At 43.3% G+C, this 15,906-nt stretch overlaps 1 protein-coding gene across 3 annotated transcripts in view; it reads right to left on the bottom strand.

The window, feature by feature from the left end:
- The window catches only part of ADIPOR2 (adiponectin receptor 2), a 167,774-nt gene that overhangs the window by 87,549 nt on the left and 64,319 nt on the right, over positions 1–15,906 (bottom strand). The window lies entirely within an intron of this gene.

Here is a 15,906-nt window from a genome sequence, read left to right as displayed (position 1 = left end):
CTATCCTGCCACATAGACTGGTGTAGAAGACACTGGTGTGAAGAGTAGCTGAGACCCTGCACCAGCCTTCATAGCAATTAACCAGACACCAGGCCCCGTTTTCTAGATGCCATTGTGCAACGTATTTGTCAAACCATGTTTTATACATATTTTATTTTTATTTCTAGAATAGGGTTCAATCACCTTACCTGAGGAAATAATGTACATTCATACGCTTTACTCCTGTTCTCTATGTGAGTGTATGATCTCCTTTTTTTTCTCTAAGCCATACAGATGAATGTTCTACTGTATTTATCTATATGTCTTGTGCGGACATTCAATACTTTCTTTATCCCACAAACATCAGTATGGTCAAGTGTAGCTCAGAGTCACTTTGATATTCCCTCCCCAAATATAAACAGAAGACAGTAATGTAATCCAGCTCATATAAAATGTGTAATATACTAGATACTGTTTCCTGCAAAAAGGATTTTTTTTAATTAAAGGGAAGTTCTAAAGTACAAACTGATTCTGTGCGGTAAGGTATTTAGTACAAACGTCAGACAGAAGCACACACACGCTTGCCTTTAGGGAGATGTATCTCTAGAAACCAACCACAAACAAATTAGATTTCTATGCATCGGTGTCTGACAAACAAAATGAAGATTAAATCATAAAGAAGTAAACCCATTAGCCAAGTGTGTGTAAGCAAGGACACTGCTATGCGAGTTTCATCTGCTGTCCCCATTAACTCCCAGAATCCTCAGGGACATGTGCCTGCGTTTCCAGGAATATGCTTAGAATGTCAGACGTATTAAACACATCATGTTATTTCAAAAGTGCCAGAAAACATCTTTAAATTCTTTTTTTTGTTTGTTCCTACGTTTCCTTTAATAATCATAACGTTTGTCACGTTTTGTAAAAATAGTATTTCTAAAATTGCACAAATATTTACTATAATCTCTTTTACAGTTCATTACCATACTAAAACATTAAAGGGACATTAAACACTAAATAAAAGCTAGATTGAATGATGCATTCAAAGAAAAGATTAGTCTGAGAATAACAAGTAGATTAATTAATTTTTTTCCATTAGCTGTTAAAATATTGTCAAAATAAGTGTAAAGTTTTAATGTCTATAAAAAAAATGGGATCAGCCATGTTGTAACTTTGGTTACCTTCTCTGTTTATAACAGGAACTGAAAAGCTCAAAATTTCAGAATGGAATTAATGGAAAAGGGGACAAAATAAATAATGAAAGTATATTGCAGAGTTTCTTTTTTTATATATACTGTATATATAATATATCATTTTATATTACCATCTCAAGTTGTTTAGTGTCCCTTTAATACTTAATGCAAACTCCACAAAAAAGCATTATCAAAGCACATGTTTATGTTTACATTTTCTTTTCAGATTTACTTTAATTGTACAATACTTTTTGGACAGAGACATGCTGGATTCAGCTATTTTAAGGCGCTGTATCTGTCAGTAATGAGGTCTGTGAACTCTGCAGTTTTCAGACAAGGACATGTTGTACAAGCTGTGCTGGGTAGAGAGAACTTCCCATACTCCACTAAAACAGGGATATCCCACAAGTATGGATGAATCCGTGGACTCGATACATCACAAGAGAAATAAATTTATCAGGTAAGCATAAATTATGTTTTTTATTTTCTCAAGCAAAAGTTTGTTATTTTAAATGGTACTGGTGTGTACTATTCACTCTCTGGCAGAAAAGGAATGAAGATTTCTGCAAGGAGGATAATGATCTTAGCACTTTGTAACTAAGATCCACTGCTGTTCCCACAGAAGCTGAGGAGTACAGGAAAACTTCAGTTGGGGGAACGGTTTGCATGCTAAGCTGCATTGAGTTATGTTCAGTCAATTTTTTTCTAGACAGACTGTGATAATTCTAGAAAAGGCTGACAATATCCCCATGAGGGAAGGGCAAGCTGTATGCAGACACTTAATAGAGCAGCTTGCATACAGGGCTCATTTGTTACTGGTGGCACTTATGGGGAAAAAATGGTGGCTGATTTAAGGGTTATTAACCCACATGGCTAGTCTAGAAACACTTTGATGTGTTTCTTTTAGGCCCCACTAACATTGAGTGAGGTGGGAGGGGCCTATTTTTGCGCCTCAGCCGCCAGCTGCTTCTCCAGAGGGTCCTGCTGTGTTTGAGGGCTTAAAAGAAGGTTTTCCCCCACACATTTATCTTAAAGGGCAGGTAGGCGCCACAGCAGAGCTGTGGCAAGGTGCTGAACGTTTTTATACCGTTTTTTTTTTACGTTTTGTCAATCCGGTTTTTACATTAAGGGGTTAATCGTTCATTTGGCTGGCTGTTCAAACTTACAAAGGCTTTATGATTCTACTGTAAAAATTTCGTAAAGTTTACTGCTTTTTTTTACACTGTTTTGCAGAGTTTGTGCATCTTTTTCTCTTAAAGGCACAGTACTGTTTTGTTTTTTTTAAAGTATTATTTCCTTTGAATAAAGTGTTTTCCAAGCTTGCTTGTTTCATTACTAGCCTGTTTAACGTGTCTGACACCAAGGAAAATCCTTGTTCAATGTGTTTAGAAGCCATTGTGGAACCCCCTCTTAGAATGTGTCCCACTTGCACTGATATGTCTATAAATTATAAAGAACATATTATAGCACTTAAAAATTTAGCAATAGATGATTCTCAGACAGAAGGAATTGAGGGTTTGCATCTAGCTCTCCCCAAGTGTCACAACCAGTAACGCCCGCACAAGTGACGCCAAGTACCTCTAGTGCGTCGACTTCATTTACTTTACAAGACATGGCCACAATTATGAATACAACCCTTACAACGGTTTTATCTAAACTGCCTGGTTTACAAGGAAAGCGTGACAGCTCTGGGTTAAGAACACCTGCTGAGCCTTCTGACGCTTTAGTAGCCATATCCTATATAACCTCACAATCTTCTGAAGTAGGGGTAAGGGATTTGCTCTCTGAGGGAAAGATTTCTGATTCAGGAAAGACGCTCCCTGAGACGGATTCTGATAGGACGGCCTTTAAATTTAAGCTTGAACACCTCCGCTTATTGCTCAGGGAGGTATTAGCGACTCTAGATGATTGTGACCCTATAGTGGTCCCAGAGAAATTGTGTAAAATGGATAAATACTTAGAGGTTCCTGTTTACACTGATGTTTTTCCAGTCCCTAAGAGGATTGTGAATATTATTGCTAAGGAGTGGGATAGACCAGGTATTCCTGTAGGGAAGGAGAATATCCCACAAGTATGGATGAATCCATGGACTCTATACATCTTACAAGAGAAACTAACATTTTTGTCACCACACTCACTTTACCCTTCCTAGCAGTTAAGCAGGCAAAGAGAATGACTGGGGGTGGAGTTAAGGGAGGAGCTATATAGACAGCTCTGCTGTGGGTGCTCTCTTTGCCACTTCCTGTTAGGAAGGAGAATATCCCACAAGTATGGATGAATCCGTGGACTCGATACATCTTACAAGAGAAATATAATTTAGGAGGCCGCCCATCGGAGAACACAGGCGGGGGCCGTGGACTCTCCTTATAGAAAAGGAAATTAAATTATCTAGTAAGCATAATTTATGTTTTCCTTCTTAATATAAGAGTCCACGGCTTCATTCCTTACTGTTGGGAAACTTATACCTAAGACCTAGAGGACACTGAATGAAAACGTAAGGGATAAAAAGAGAGAGGCGGACCCTAATCTTAGGGCACCACAGCCAGTAAAAGATTTCTCCCAAAAAAGTAAGTGAGGAGGACCAGGTAGCCGCCTTACAAATCTGATCTATAGAGGCGTCGTTTATAAAGGCCCAAGAGGAAGACACTGCTCTAGTAGAATGAGCCGTAATTCTCTGAGGAGGCTTATGTCCCGCTGTCTCATAAGCTAAGCGGATAACAGTCATTTACCAAAAAGACAAGGAAGTCGCAGAGACCTTCTGCCCCTTATGCTTCCCAGAATAGGCAACAAACAAGGAAGGAGTTTTTCTAAAATCCTTAGTAGCCTGAAGATAGAACTTCAAGGCTCGTACCATGTCTAAATTATGAAGCAAACGTTCCTTCAAAGAAGAAGGATTAGGACACAAGGAAGGAACCATAATCTCTTAATTGATGTTGCAGCCTTACATGACCTTAGCAAGAAACCCTAACATAGTACATAGGACAGCCTTATCAGAATGGAACACCAGATAAGGGGGCTCACATTTCAAAGCAGCAATCTTTGAAATTCTGCTCGCAGAAGCAATAGCTAGTAGAAAAAGAACCTTCCAGGACAACAACTTAATGTCAATTTCATGCATAGGCTCAAATTGAGCCCTTTGGAAAACCTTAAAGGTGCATGAAAGCCGAAAATTCTCTTTCATGATTTTGACAGAGCATAACAACATTTTAAAAAACTTTCAAAATTTACTTATATTATTTAATTTGTTTCATTATCTTGTTATCCTTTACTGAAAGGTTTATCTAGGAAAGCTCAGGAGCAGCAAAGAACCTAGCTTCTATCTACTGATTGGTGGCTGCATATATATACCGATTGTCATTGGCTCACCCATGTGTTCAGTTAGAAATCAGTAGTGTATTGATGCTCCTTCAACAAATTATACCAAGAGCATGAAGCAAATTTGATAACAGAAGAACATTGGAAAGTTGTTTAAAATGGTATGTTCTACATAACTAATGAAAGATACATTTATGGTTTTATGTCCCTTTAAGAACCAGATTCAGACTCCAAGGAAGAGCCGAAGATCTGAACACAGGTCTGATCCTAATCAGAGCCTTAACAAAAGACTGAACATCTGGAAGCTCAGAGAGCCTCTTGTGCAGTAAAAGAGACAAGGCCGAATTCTATCCCCTCAGGGAACTGGCCGAAAGACCCTTCTCCAGTCCATCCTGGAGAAACAATAGAATCCTGGCAACCTTAACTTTATGCCAGGGAAATCCACACTCTTCACACCAGAATAAGTAGGTTCTCCACACCTTATGATAGATGCTACGAGTAACTGGCTTACAAGCTTGAATGAGTGTATCAATAACTCTCTCAGAAAACCCTCTCTTGGCAACGACTAAGCGTTCAATCTCCACGCAGTCAGCCTCAGAAAATCTAGATTATGATAAACAAAAGGACCTTGTTCCAGCAGATCCCTGCGACAAGGTAACTTCCATGGAGGAGAAGATGTCATCCTCAGATCCTAGATCCGCAAATCACATCCTTCGCGGACACGATGGAGCAATCAGTATTTCCGACGCCTGCTCCTGCATGAGGAGGGCCACTACTAGGAAGGAGTGGTAGCAGCGGGAAAAGGTAGATTAGACTGAACCCTGGCATACTCCTCTGACACAATACCTATGCAGATGTTCCCTTACTGCTGAGCGGCACTGGAGAAAATCTAGGAGTTCAAGATAAATTTGTAATGTTGAAAATCGGCTGAACTCCTACTATTCTGCCCTTAATTTCCATAAGCAATACTACTTCTCTACTCTTATCTCTAATCTTTCTTCAAACCCACAACGTTTGTTCTCCACTTTCAATACCCTTCTCCGCCCTCTCCCACCTCCTAATACAACTTCTCTGTCAGCTCAAGACTTTGCCAGCCACTTCAATAACAAAATCGACCCCATCAGAAATGAAATCAGCTCTCAACATAATTAAATTCTCTCTCACCCCCTCAAATGCTCTCAATCAACCACAACCCACATAACCTTAAACTTAGCTCATTCTCCCCTGTTACTGAGGAAGAAGTTTTGGCACTTATACTGCGCTCTCACCTCACTACCTGTCCCTTGACCCTATCCCCTCACAGCTACTCCCCTCCCTCTCTGCTACCCTTACCCCTATACTCACACACACTTTCAACCTCTCCCTCAGCACCGGTATATTTTCCTCATCGCTGAAACATGCACTGGGCACACCTATCCTCAAAAAACCTTCCCTTGATCCTACCTCCCCATCCAACTACCGCCCTATTTCCCTCCTCCCTCTTGCAACAAAGCTTCTCGAAAAACTAGTTTATGCACGCCTATCCCATTTCCTTACAATAAACTCCCTCCTTGAACCACTGCAATCTGGATTTCGTCCCCATCACTCCACAGAGACAGCAATTGTTAAGGTTACCAACAAACTACTTACAGCAAAATCAAAAGGCCACTTCTCTCTGCTTATCCTCCTTGATCTGTCCACAGCCTTTGACACTGTTGACCACCCTCTTTTGCTCCAAACCCTCCAATCCTTTGGCATCTGTGACACAGTGTCAAACCATACCTTTAGTGTAGCCTTCTCTGGGGCCTCCTCTGCCCCGTCACCACTTTCTGTCGGAGTACCGCAAGGTTCTGTCCTCGGTCCCCTTCTCTTCTCAATCTACACGTCATCAGTAGGTTCCCTAATAAAGTCCCACAGTTTACAATATCATTTGTATGCCGACAACACCCAAATCTACTTCTCTGCACCAGACAGATTTCCTTCCTTGCTAACCCGTGTCACTAACTGTCTTTCTCACATCTCTAACTGGATGTCCTCTCACTACCTCAAGCTAAGTCTCTCCAAAACTGAGCTCCATATTTTTCCCCCTTCTTCAAAACTCTCCACCCCCAATCTCTCTATAACTGTTGACAACTCCATCATTACCCCTACCCCGCATGCCCGATGTCTCAGGGTCACATTTGACTCAGATCTATCTTTCACTCCTCACATTCAGTCCTTGGCTAAAGGCTGCCGCTTCCACCTTAAAAAACATCTCTAAAATTAGACACAACTAAGATTTTAATCCACTCTCTCATTCTTTCCCGCCTTGATTACTGCAACTCTGTCCTCTCTGGTCTCCCCACCTGCCACCTAGTTCCTTTACAATCCATAATGAATGCCTCTGCCAGACTCATCTTCCTTACACGTCGCTCTTCATCTGCTGCACCTCTCTGCCAATCCCTTCACTGGTTTCCTCTTGCTTCTAGGATCAAACACAAAATTCTCATTCTGACATACAAAGCACTCAACTGCACTGCTCCCCCTATATCTCAGACCTTGCCTCCAGATACTCTCCCTGCTGTCCCCTTCGCTGTGCTCATGGCCTCCTACTCTCCTCCTCTCTTGTCTCCTCATCACACTCCCGTCTACAGGACTTCTCCAGACTGGCTCCCATCTTGTGGAACTCTCTGCCTCGCTCCACAAGACTTTCTTCTAGTTTTAAAAGCTTCAAGTGCTCCCTAAAGACTCTGTTCAGGGATGCATACAACCTATGCTAACCTTTCTTTATACCAGTTCCTCTCCTCCATTGCCATCCCCTGAACCCCCTTAGCATGTAAGCCTAAGAGTCCAGCTGTTTGTAGATTAACTTCTTAGGAGCTGACTACAACAGTGCAACTCTTGGCAGGGCCTTCTACCCATTTGATCCCTATAATTGTTTTGTTGTACTCCGCCTTTGTTTATAGCGCTGCGGAATCTGTTGGTGCTCTACAAATAACTAATAATAATAATAATAATAACTTCAAAGGCACTGTTAATGCATCTATTAGATCCGCCTGAGGATCCCTGGACCTCGAACCATATCTGAGTAGCTTGGTATTGAGACGAGACACCATGAGATTCATCTCCGGCGCCCCCCACATGTTGCATATCTCCGCAAACACTTCGGGATGGAGAGACCATTCCCCCAGATGAAAGGATTGTCTGCTGAGAAGGTCAGCTTCCCAGTTGTCCACACCCGGAATGTGGATTGCTGATAGAGAAACAGCTGTGGGCCTTTGCCCACTCCAGAATCCGAGATACTTCCCTCCTTGCTAGGGAGCATCTTGTTCCTCCCCGATGGTTGATGTAAGCCACTGAGGTTATAGTCTGATTGAAATCTGATAAACCGGGACTAACCCAAAAGAGGCCAAGCCTTCAGAGCATTGTAGATTGCTTTAAGTTCCAGAATGTTGATCGGGAGGGAGCGTTCCTTCTGAGACCACAGGCCCTGTTGTGTCTTCTTGGCACCCCAAACAGCTCCCCATCCTGATAGACTCGCGTCCGTAGTCACAATCTCCCAGGATGGTCTTGAAAAGGATGTCCCTCGGGACAGATGATCTGGACAGAGCCACCAAGAGAGCAATTCACTCAACCGGCTGTTCAGGGTAATCTGTTGAGACAGATCTGAATGATCGCCGTTCCACTGCCTCAGCATGGACAGCTGTAATGGTCTGAGACGCAACCTGGCAAAGGGAATTATGTGCATGCTGGACACCATGAGACCAATTACCTCCATACACTAAGCCACAGATGGCCTTAAGGACAAGACATGCCGAAGCTAGCTTGCAGCATCTCTGGTCGGTTAGAAATATCCTCATGGATATCGAGTCTATTATAGTACCCAGGAATTCTACCCTGGTGCTTGGAATAAGAGAACTCTTTTCTAACGTTATCTTCCATCCATGAGATCGAAGAAGAGAGAAGAGATACTGAATGGTCCTCTGTTAGACGAAAGGCTGGTGCTTGAACCAAAATGTCGTCCAAGTAGGGAGCTACTGCTATACCTTGGGTTCTGACGACGGCCAGCAGAGCCCCTAGAACCTTTGTAAAGATTTGTGGAGCAGTAGCTGGACCAAACGGAAGTGCAATGAACTGGAAGTGATGAACCAGGAACGCAAACCTTAGGAACAGGAAGTGGTCCCTGTGGATGGATCGTGAAGGAAGGCATCCTTCAGATCTATAGTGATCATGAACTGTTCTTCCTGAACTAGAGGAAGGATGGACCTCATTGTCTCCATCTTGAACGAGGGGACATTTAAAAACTTGTTTAAGCACTTTAGGTCTAGAATCGGGCAGGAAGTTCCCTCCTTCTTTGGGACCACGAACAGGTTTGAATAGTATCCCAAACCTCTTTCTGCAATAGGAACCAGGACAATTACCCCTAAGGAGGACAGATCGCACACGCAGCCCAGAAAGGCTTCCCTCTTTTCTGGTCTTGAAAACAGGCTTGATAGGAGAAATCTGCCCTTGGGTGGATGAGAATTTAAACCTATTTTGTATCCCTGAGCTATGACCTCCAGGACCCATGGGTCCTGCACGTCCCTGGACCAAGCGTCTGAAAACATCGACAGTCTGCCCACTACACGATCCAGCGCCGGATCCGGGGCCGCCTCTTCATGCCGACTTGGTCTCTGCGGGCTTCTTGTTCTGCTTGAATTTATTCCAGGATTGAGCTAGCTTCCAAGTGTTTCTGGTTTGCTTGGGCTTAGAGGAGGACTGCTGACATAGGGACTTTTCAGAACAAACATTAGGGTCCCTTAGATTTGTTCTTTTTATCCTGCGGTAGGGAAGGCACCCTTGCCCCCTGTAACCGTGGAGATAATGGAGTCCAGGCCTGGACCAAATCAAATATTTCCCTTAAAAGGGGAGGGAAAGTAGTCTAGACTTAGAAGTCATGTCCGCAGACCAGGATTTCAACCAGAGCGCCCAACGGTTCTGTACTGAGAAACCAGAGATCTTAGCATTCAGCGCCATCCACCTTAGGGATGGAACCCCACAACTCCAGCTGAGAGTCCGGGACTGGGAATCATTTTTTAAAAAGGCAGACAAAGGGGAAAAGAAATATCTAATTCTTTCCCACTTGTTCTTAATAATGTTCGCCATTTTTACAGGTATAGGAAAAGTTAGCGGCACTACCGTGTCCTTGTACACTCTGTCTAATTTAGTGATGCAAATGTTCATCAGGCAACTTGGCCTCTGGAACCTCTAATGTCGACAGAACCTCCTTTAGAAGAAAACATAAGTATTCAATTTTAATTCTAAAATCTGGATCCCCCGCAGCCGGAGGCCTAGAGGTAGCAGACTCCGATCCAGAAAGTTCATCCTCTGAAGACTCAGAGTGTGACCCATCCTTGGATACTTGAAAAACAGACAAATCTAATAAATCACTGGATGACCCCTGGACCGGAGAACTATGTTTAACCTTTCGCTTGCGTTTGCGCTTGGCAGGGCGGAGTAAAACACTAAGAGCCTCAGAAACCGCCGTCTTTAACTGTGCGGTAAAGTCCGATGGTAAAAGGCTCCCTTCAGACAGAGGATCAGGCGTGATACGGGAAGCTGCATGTGATGAGGGAGATGACTGATGGGTATGCACCTCATGGGATGGCGAATCCTCAGAGGTGGACAGCTCAGTAGTACTAAAGGGGTTAACCTTCTTAGACATAATAACCTTGTTGATTCATATGGAAACATAGTTGAGAGGGCGTGCATACCAAGGCCTCCTCACAATATAGACAGGTATTACTATTAGGAATAATGGGAGTACCCTCAAGCATTTCAGAATCCTCCATAGCCTGCGCTAATAACAGTAGGACACAGAATAAATTATCTTTTATTTCTCACAAAACGGCACCTTTCTACTCCCAATAACTGGGGCACTCACCACCTCCTAGACTCAGACAAACAGAGAAACAAACATCTTCTCCGGTCACGTGGTGAGCAAGGCAGGACCGCCCCTGCTATGAGAAAAAGCGCGTCAAGCTACCAGCTGCGCAGCGTTCAAAGTGAAAGTAAAAACCTGTGTGTTCCGTTATCGCAGAACAACAGTCTATGAGCCCAATAAATCTCACACATAAAGCAGCATAAAATCAAAGTATCACATTTGATTAATCCCACTGTTCAATAACCTCCCTCAGGAGATATTAACCAAAGATTCTATTAAGATAAAAGGAGCCACACTGTGACCCTGTCTTAAGCGTTTTCAACATATGTAAACATTGAAACGATCTTACCAGAATCTGTGCTGTGGAATAGAAACACACCCTCTCAAGTGTGACAGTCTTGTAGCATTGCTCCTGACTCACTGTCAGCACTGGTTGCTTAAAGGATTACTTTCTGTTATAATTTTTAAGCTAAACAACTAACATATTAAAGTTAATAAACATTAATTAAAACCTACTGACCTATATTTTCTCCAAAACGAAGTTTCATAACGTTCTAAAAGTTATATCTTTTATTCGCCGATGTCGTCACATTATCCTGCCCACTATTTTCAGCACTGCATGTTCAAAATACTTAAACCAATAACTTTGTGTTTAAAGAGCCATTTTGAAACCCAGGTATTGTAAACGGATTGGTACAGAGCAAAGGATACCCACAGAGTGGGTTTGGAAAACAATTAAATTTGCAGACAAGATTTCTGATATACGGTAGAGATATGTTAATGAAATGCTATTGATAAAAAGCGTATTTGGGGTAGTTAGTTAGTTAGTAACAGGCATAGAAAATATTTACTTACAGTGGCCCTTTAAGGAGCTGTTAGCAGTCTGGATGGGTTCGCAGGAAGTATGACTGGGGGATAGGGGAAGTGGGAGAGGTATTTAAGCCTTTGACTGGGGTATCTTTGCCTCCTCCTGGTGGCCAGGTTCAGAATATCCCAACAGTAAGGAATGAAGCCGTGGACTCTCCTTATATTAAGAAGGAAAGTAAATTGTAAAGATGTTTAAATGGCATGCCCTATCTGAATAATGAAAATTATGACATTATGGCCCCTCTAATTTCAGTTTATAGTGACACCAGCAAGAAATTCAGGGTTTAAAAACTGCCCATAAGGCAGTAACATATTCATTGGCCGACGACTGCTATCAGGAGTTAAGAAAATAATATACATTTTAAAAAAACGTAATTTATGCTTACCTGATAAATTCCTTTCTTCTGTAGTGTGATCAGTCCACGGGTCATCATTACTTCTGGGATATTACTCCTCCCCAACAGGAAGTGCAAGAGGATTCACCCAGCAGAGCTGCACACAGCTCCCCCCCTCTACGCCACCCCCAGTCATTCAACCAAGGACCAACGAGAAAGGAGAAACCAAGGGTGTAGTGGTGACTGGAGTATAATTTAAAAAATATTTACCTGCCTTAAAAAACAGGGCGGGCCGTGGACTGATCACACTACAGAAGAAAGGAATTTATCAGGTAAGCATAAATTACGTTTTCTTCTGTTAAGTGTGATCAGTCCACGGGTCATCATTACTTCTGGGATACCAATACCAAAGCAAAAGTACACGGATGACGGGAGGGATAGGCAGGCTCTTTATACAGAAGGAACCACTGCCTGAAGAACCTTTCTCCCAAAAATAGCCTCCGAGGAAGCAAAAGTGTCAAATTTGTAAAATTTGGAAAAAGTATGAAGCGAAGACCAAGTTGCAGCCTTGCAAATCTGTTCAGAGGCCTCATTCTTGAAGGCCCAAGTGGAAGCCACAGCTCTAGTAGAATGAGCTGTAATTCTTTCAGGAGGCTGCTGTCCAGCAGTCTCATAAGCTAAACGTATTATGCTACGAAGCCAAAAGGAAAGAGAGGTAGCAGAAGCCTTTTGACCTCTCCTCTGACCAGAGTAAACGACAAACAGAGAAGACGTTTGTCGAAATTCCTTAGTTGCCTGTAAGAAAAATTTTAGGGCACGAACTACGTCCAGATTGTGCAGTAGACGTTCCTTCTTCGAAGAAGGATTTGGACAGAAAGAAGGAACAACAATCTCTTGATTGATATTCCTGTTAGTGACTACCTTAGGTAAGAACCCAGGTTTAGTACGCAGAACTACCTTATCCGAATGAAAAATCAAATAAGGAGAATCACAATGTAAGGCTGATAACTCAGAGACTCTTCGAGCTGAGGAAAACAGAATTTATGTTTACCTGATAAATTTCTTTCTCCAACGGTGTGTCCGGTCCACGGCGTCATCCTTACTTGTGGGATATTCTCTTCCCCAACAGGAAATGGCAAAGAGCCCAGCAAAGCTGGTCACATGATCCCTCCTAGGCTCCGCCTACCCCAGTCATTCGACCGACGTTAAGGAGGAATATTTGCATAGGAGAAACCATATGGTACCGAGGTGACTGTAGTTAAAGAAAATAAATTATCAGACCTGATTAAAAAACCAGGGCGGGCCGTGGACCGGACACACCGTTGGAGAAAGAAATTTATCAGGTAAACATAAATTCTGTTTTCTCCAACATAGGTGTGTCCGGTCCACGGCGTCATCCTTACTTGTGGGAACCAATACCAAAGCTTTAGGACACGGATGAAGGGAGGGAGCAAATCAGGTCACCTAAATGGAAGGCACCACGGCTTGCAAAACCTTTCTCCCAAAAATAGCCTCAGAAGAAGCAAAAGTATCAAACTTGTAAAATTTGGTAAAAGTGTGCAGTGAAGACCAAGTCGCTGCCCTACATATCTGATCAACAGAAGCCTCGTTCTTGAAGGCCCATGTGGAAGCCACAGCCCTAGTGGAATGAGCTGTGATTCTTTCGGGAGGCTGCCGTCCGGCAGTCTCGTAAGCCAATCTGATGATGCTTTTAATCCAAAAAGAGAGAGAGGTAGAAGTTGCTTTTTGACCTCTCCTTTTACCTGAATAAACAACAAACAAGGAAGATGTTTGTCTAAAATCCTTTGTAGCATCTAAATAGAATTTTAGAGCGCGAACAACATCCAAATTGTGCAACAAACGTTCCTTCTTTGAAACTGGTTTCGGACACAGAGAAGGTACGATAATCTCCTGGTTAATGTTTTTGTTAGAAACAACTTTTGGAAGAAAACCAGGTTTAGTACGTAAAACCACCTTATCTGCATGGAACACCAGATAAGGAGGAGAACACTGCAGAGCAGATAATTCTGAAACTCTTCTAGCAGAAGAAATTGCAACTAAAAACAAAACTTTCCAAGATAATAACTTAATATCAACGGAATGTAAGGGTTCAAACGGAACCCCCTGAAGAACTGAAAGAACTAAATTGAGACTCCAAGGAGGAGTCAAAGGTTTGTAAACAGGCTTGATTCTAACCAGAGCCTGAACAAAGGCTTGAACATCTGGCACAGCTGCCAGCTTTTTGTGAAGTAATACCGACAAGGCAGAAATCTGTCCCTTCAGGGAACTTGCAGATAATCCTTTTTCCAATCCTTCTTGAAGGAAGGATAGAATCCTAGGAATCTTAACCTTGTCCCAAGGGAATCCTTTAGATTCACACCAACAGATATATTTTTTCCAAATTTTGTGGTAAATCTTTCTAGTTACAGGCTTTCTGGCCTGAACAAGAGTATCGATAACAGAATCTGAGAATCCTCGCTTCGATAAAATCAAGCGTTCAATCTCCAAGCAGTCAGCTGGAGTGAAACCAGATTCGGATGTTCGAACGGACCCTGAACAAGAAGGTCTCGTCTCAAAGGTAGCTCCCAAGGTGGAGCCGATGACATATTCACCAGATCTGCATACCAAGTCCTGCGTGGCCACGCAGGAGCTATCAAGATCACCGACGCCCTCTCCTGATTGATCCTGGCTACCAGCCTGGGGATGAGAGGAAATGGCGGGAACACATAAGCTAGTTTGAAGGTCCAAGGTGCTACTAGTGCATCCACTAGAGCCGCCTTGGGATCCCTGGATCTGGCCCCGTAGCAAGGAACTTTGAAGTTCTGACGAGAGGCCATCAGATCCATGTCTGGAATGCCCCACAGGTGAGTGACTTGGGCAAAGATTTCCGGATGGAGTTCCCACTCCCCCGGATGCAATGTCTGACGACTCAGAAAATCCGCTTCCCAATTTTCCACTCCTGGGATGTGGATAGCAGACAGGTGGTAGGAGTGAGACTCCGCCCATAGAATGATTTTGGTCACTTCTTCCATCGCTAGGGAACTCCTTGTTCCCCCCTGATGGTTGATGTACGCAACAGTTGTCATGTTGTCTGATTGAAACCGTATGAACTTGGTCCTCGCTAGCTGAGGCCAAGCCTTGAGAGCATTGAATATCGCTCTCAGTTCCAGAATATTTATCGGTAGAAGAGATTCTTCCCGAGACCAAAGACCCTGAGCTTTCAGGGATCCCCAGACCGCGCCCCAGCCCATCAGACTGGCGTCGGTCGTGACAATGACCCACTCTGGTCTGCGGAATGTCATCCCTTGTGACAGGTTGTCCAGGGACAGCCACCAACGGAGTGAGTCTCTTCGGAGACAAGTCTGTATAGTCCCCATTCCACTGACTGAGCATGCACAGTTGTAATGGTCTTAGATGAATGCGCGCAAAAGGAACTATGTCCATTGCCGCTACCATCAACCCGATCACTTCCATGCACTGAGCAATGGAAGGAAGAGGAACGGAATGAAGTATCCGACAAGAGTCTAGAAGTTTTGTTTTTCTGACCTCTGTCAGAAAAATCCTCATTTCTAAGGAGTCTATAATTGTTCCCAAGAAGGGAACCCTTGTTGACGGGGATAGAGAACTCTTTTCCACGTTCACTTTCCATCCGTGAGATCTGAGAAAGGCCAGGACGATGTCCGTGTGAGCCTTTGCTTGAGGAAGGGACGACGCTTGAATCAGAATGTCGTCCAAGTAAGGTACTACCGCAACGCCCCTGGTCGTAGCACAGCTAGAAGGGACCCTAGTACCTTTGTGAAAATCCTTGGAGCAGTGGCTAATCCGAAAGGAAGCGCCACGAACTGGTAATGTTTGTCCAGGAATGCGAACCTTAGGAACCGATGATGTTCCTTGTGGATAGGAATATGTAGATACGCATCCTTTAACTCCACCGTGGTCATGAATTGACCTTCCTGGATGGAAGGAAGAATAGTTCGAATGGTTTCCATCTTGAACGATGGAACCTTGAGAAACTTGTTTAAGATCTTGAGATCTAAGATTGGTCTGAACGTTCCCTCTTTTTTGGGAACTATGAACAGATTGGAGTAGAACCCCATCCCTTGTTCTCTTAATGGAACTGGATGAATCACTCCCATTTTTAACAGGTCTTCTACACAATGTAAGAACGCCTGTCTTTTTATGTGGTCTGAAGACAACTGAGACCTGTGGAACCTCCCCCTTGGGGGAAGTCCCTTGAATTCCAGAAGATAACCTTGGGAGACTATTTCTAGCGCCCAAGGATCCAGAACATCTCTTGCCCAAGCCTGAGCGAAGAGAGAGAGTCTGCCCCCCACCAGAT

Source organism: Bombina bombina, chromosome 6, assembly GCF_027579735.1.
Source record: "Bombina bombina isolate aBomBom1 chromosome 6, aBomBom1.pri, whole genome shotgun sequence".
Taxonomy (NCBI): domain Eukaryota; kingdom Metazoa; phylum Chordata; class Amphibia; order Anura; family Bombinatoridae; genus Bombina; species Bombina bombina.
The sequence above is the reverse complement of the archived record's forward strand: the minus strand, read 5'-3'. Positions and strand labels throughout refer to the sequence as shown.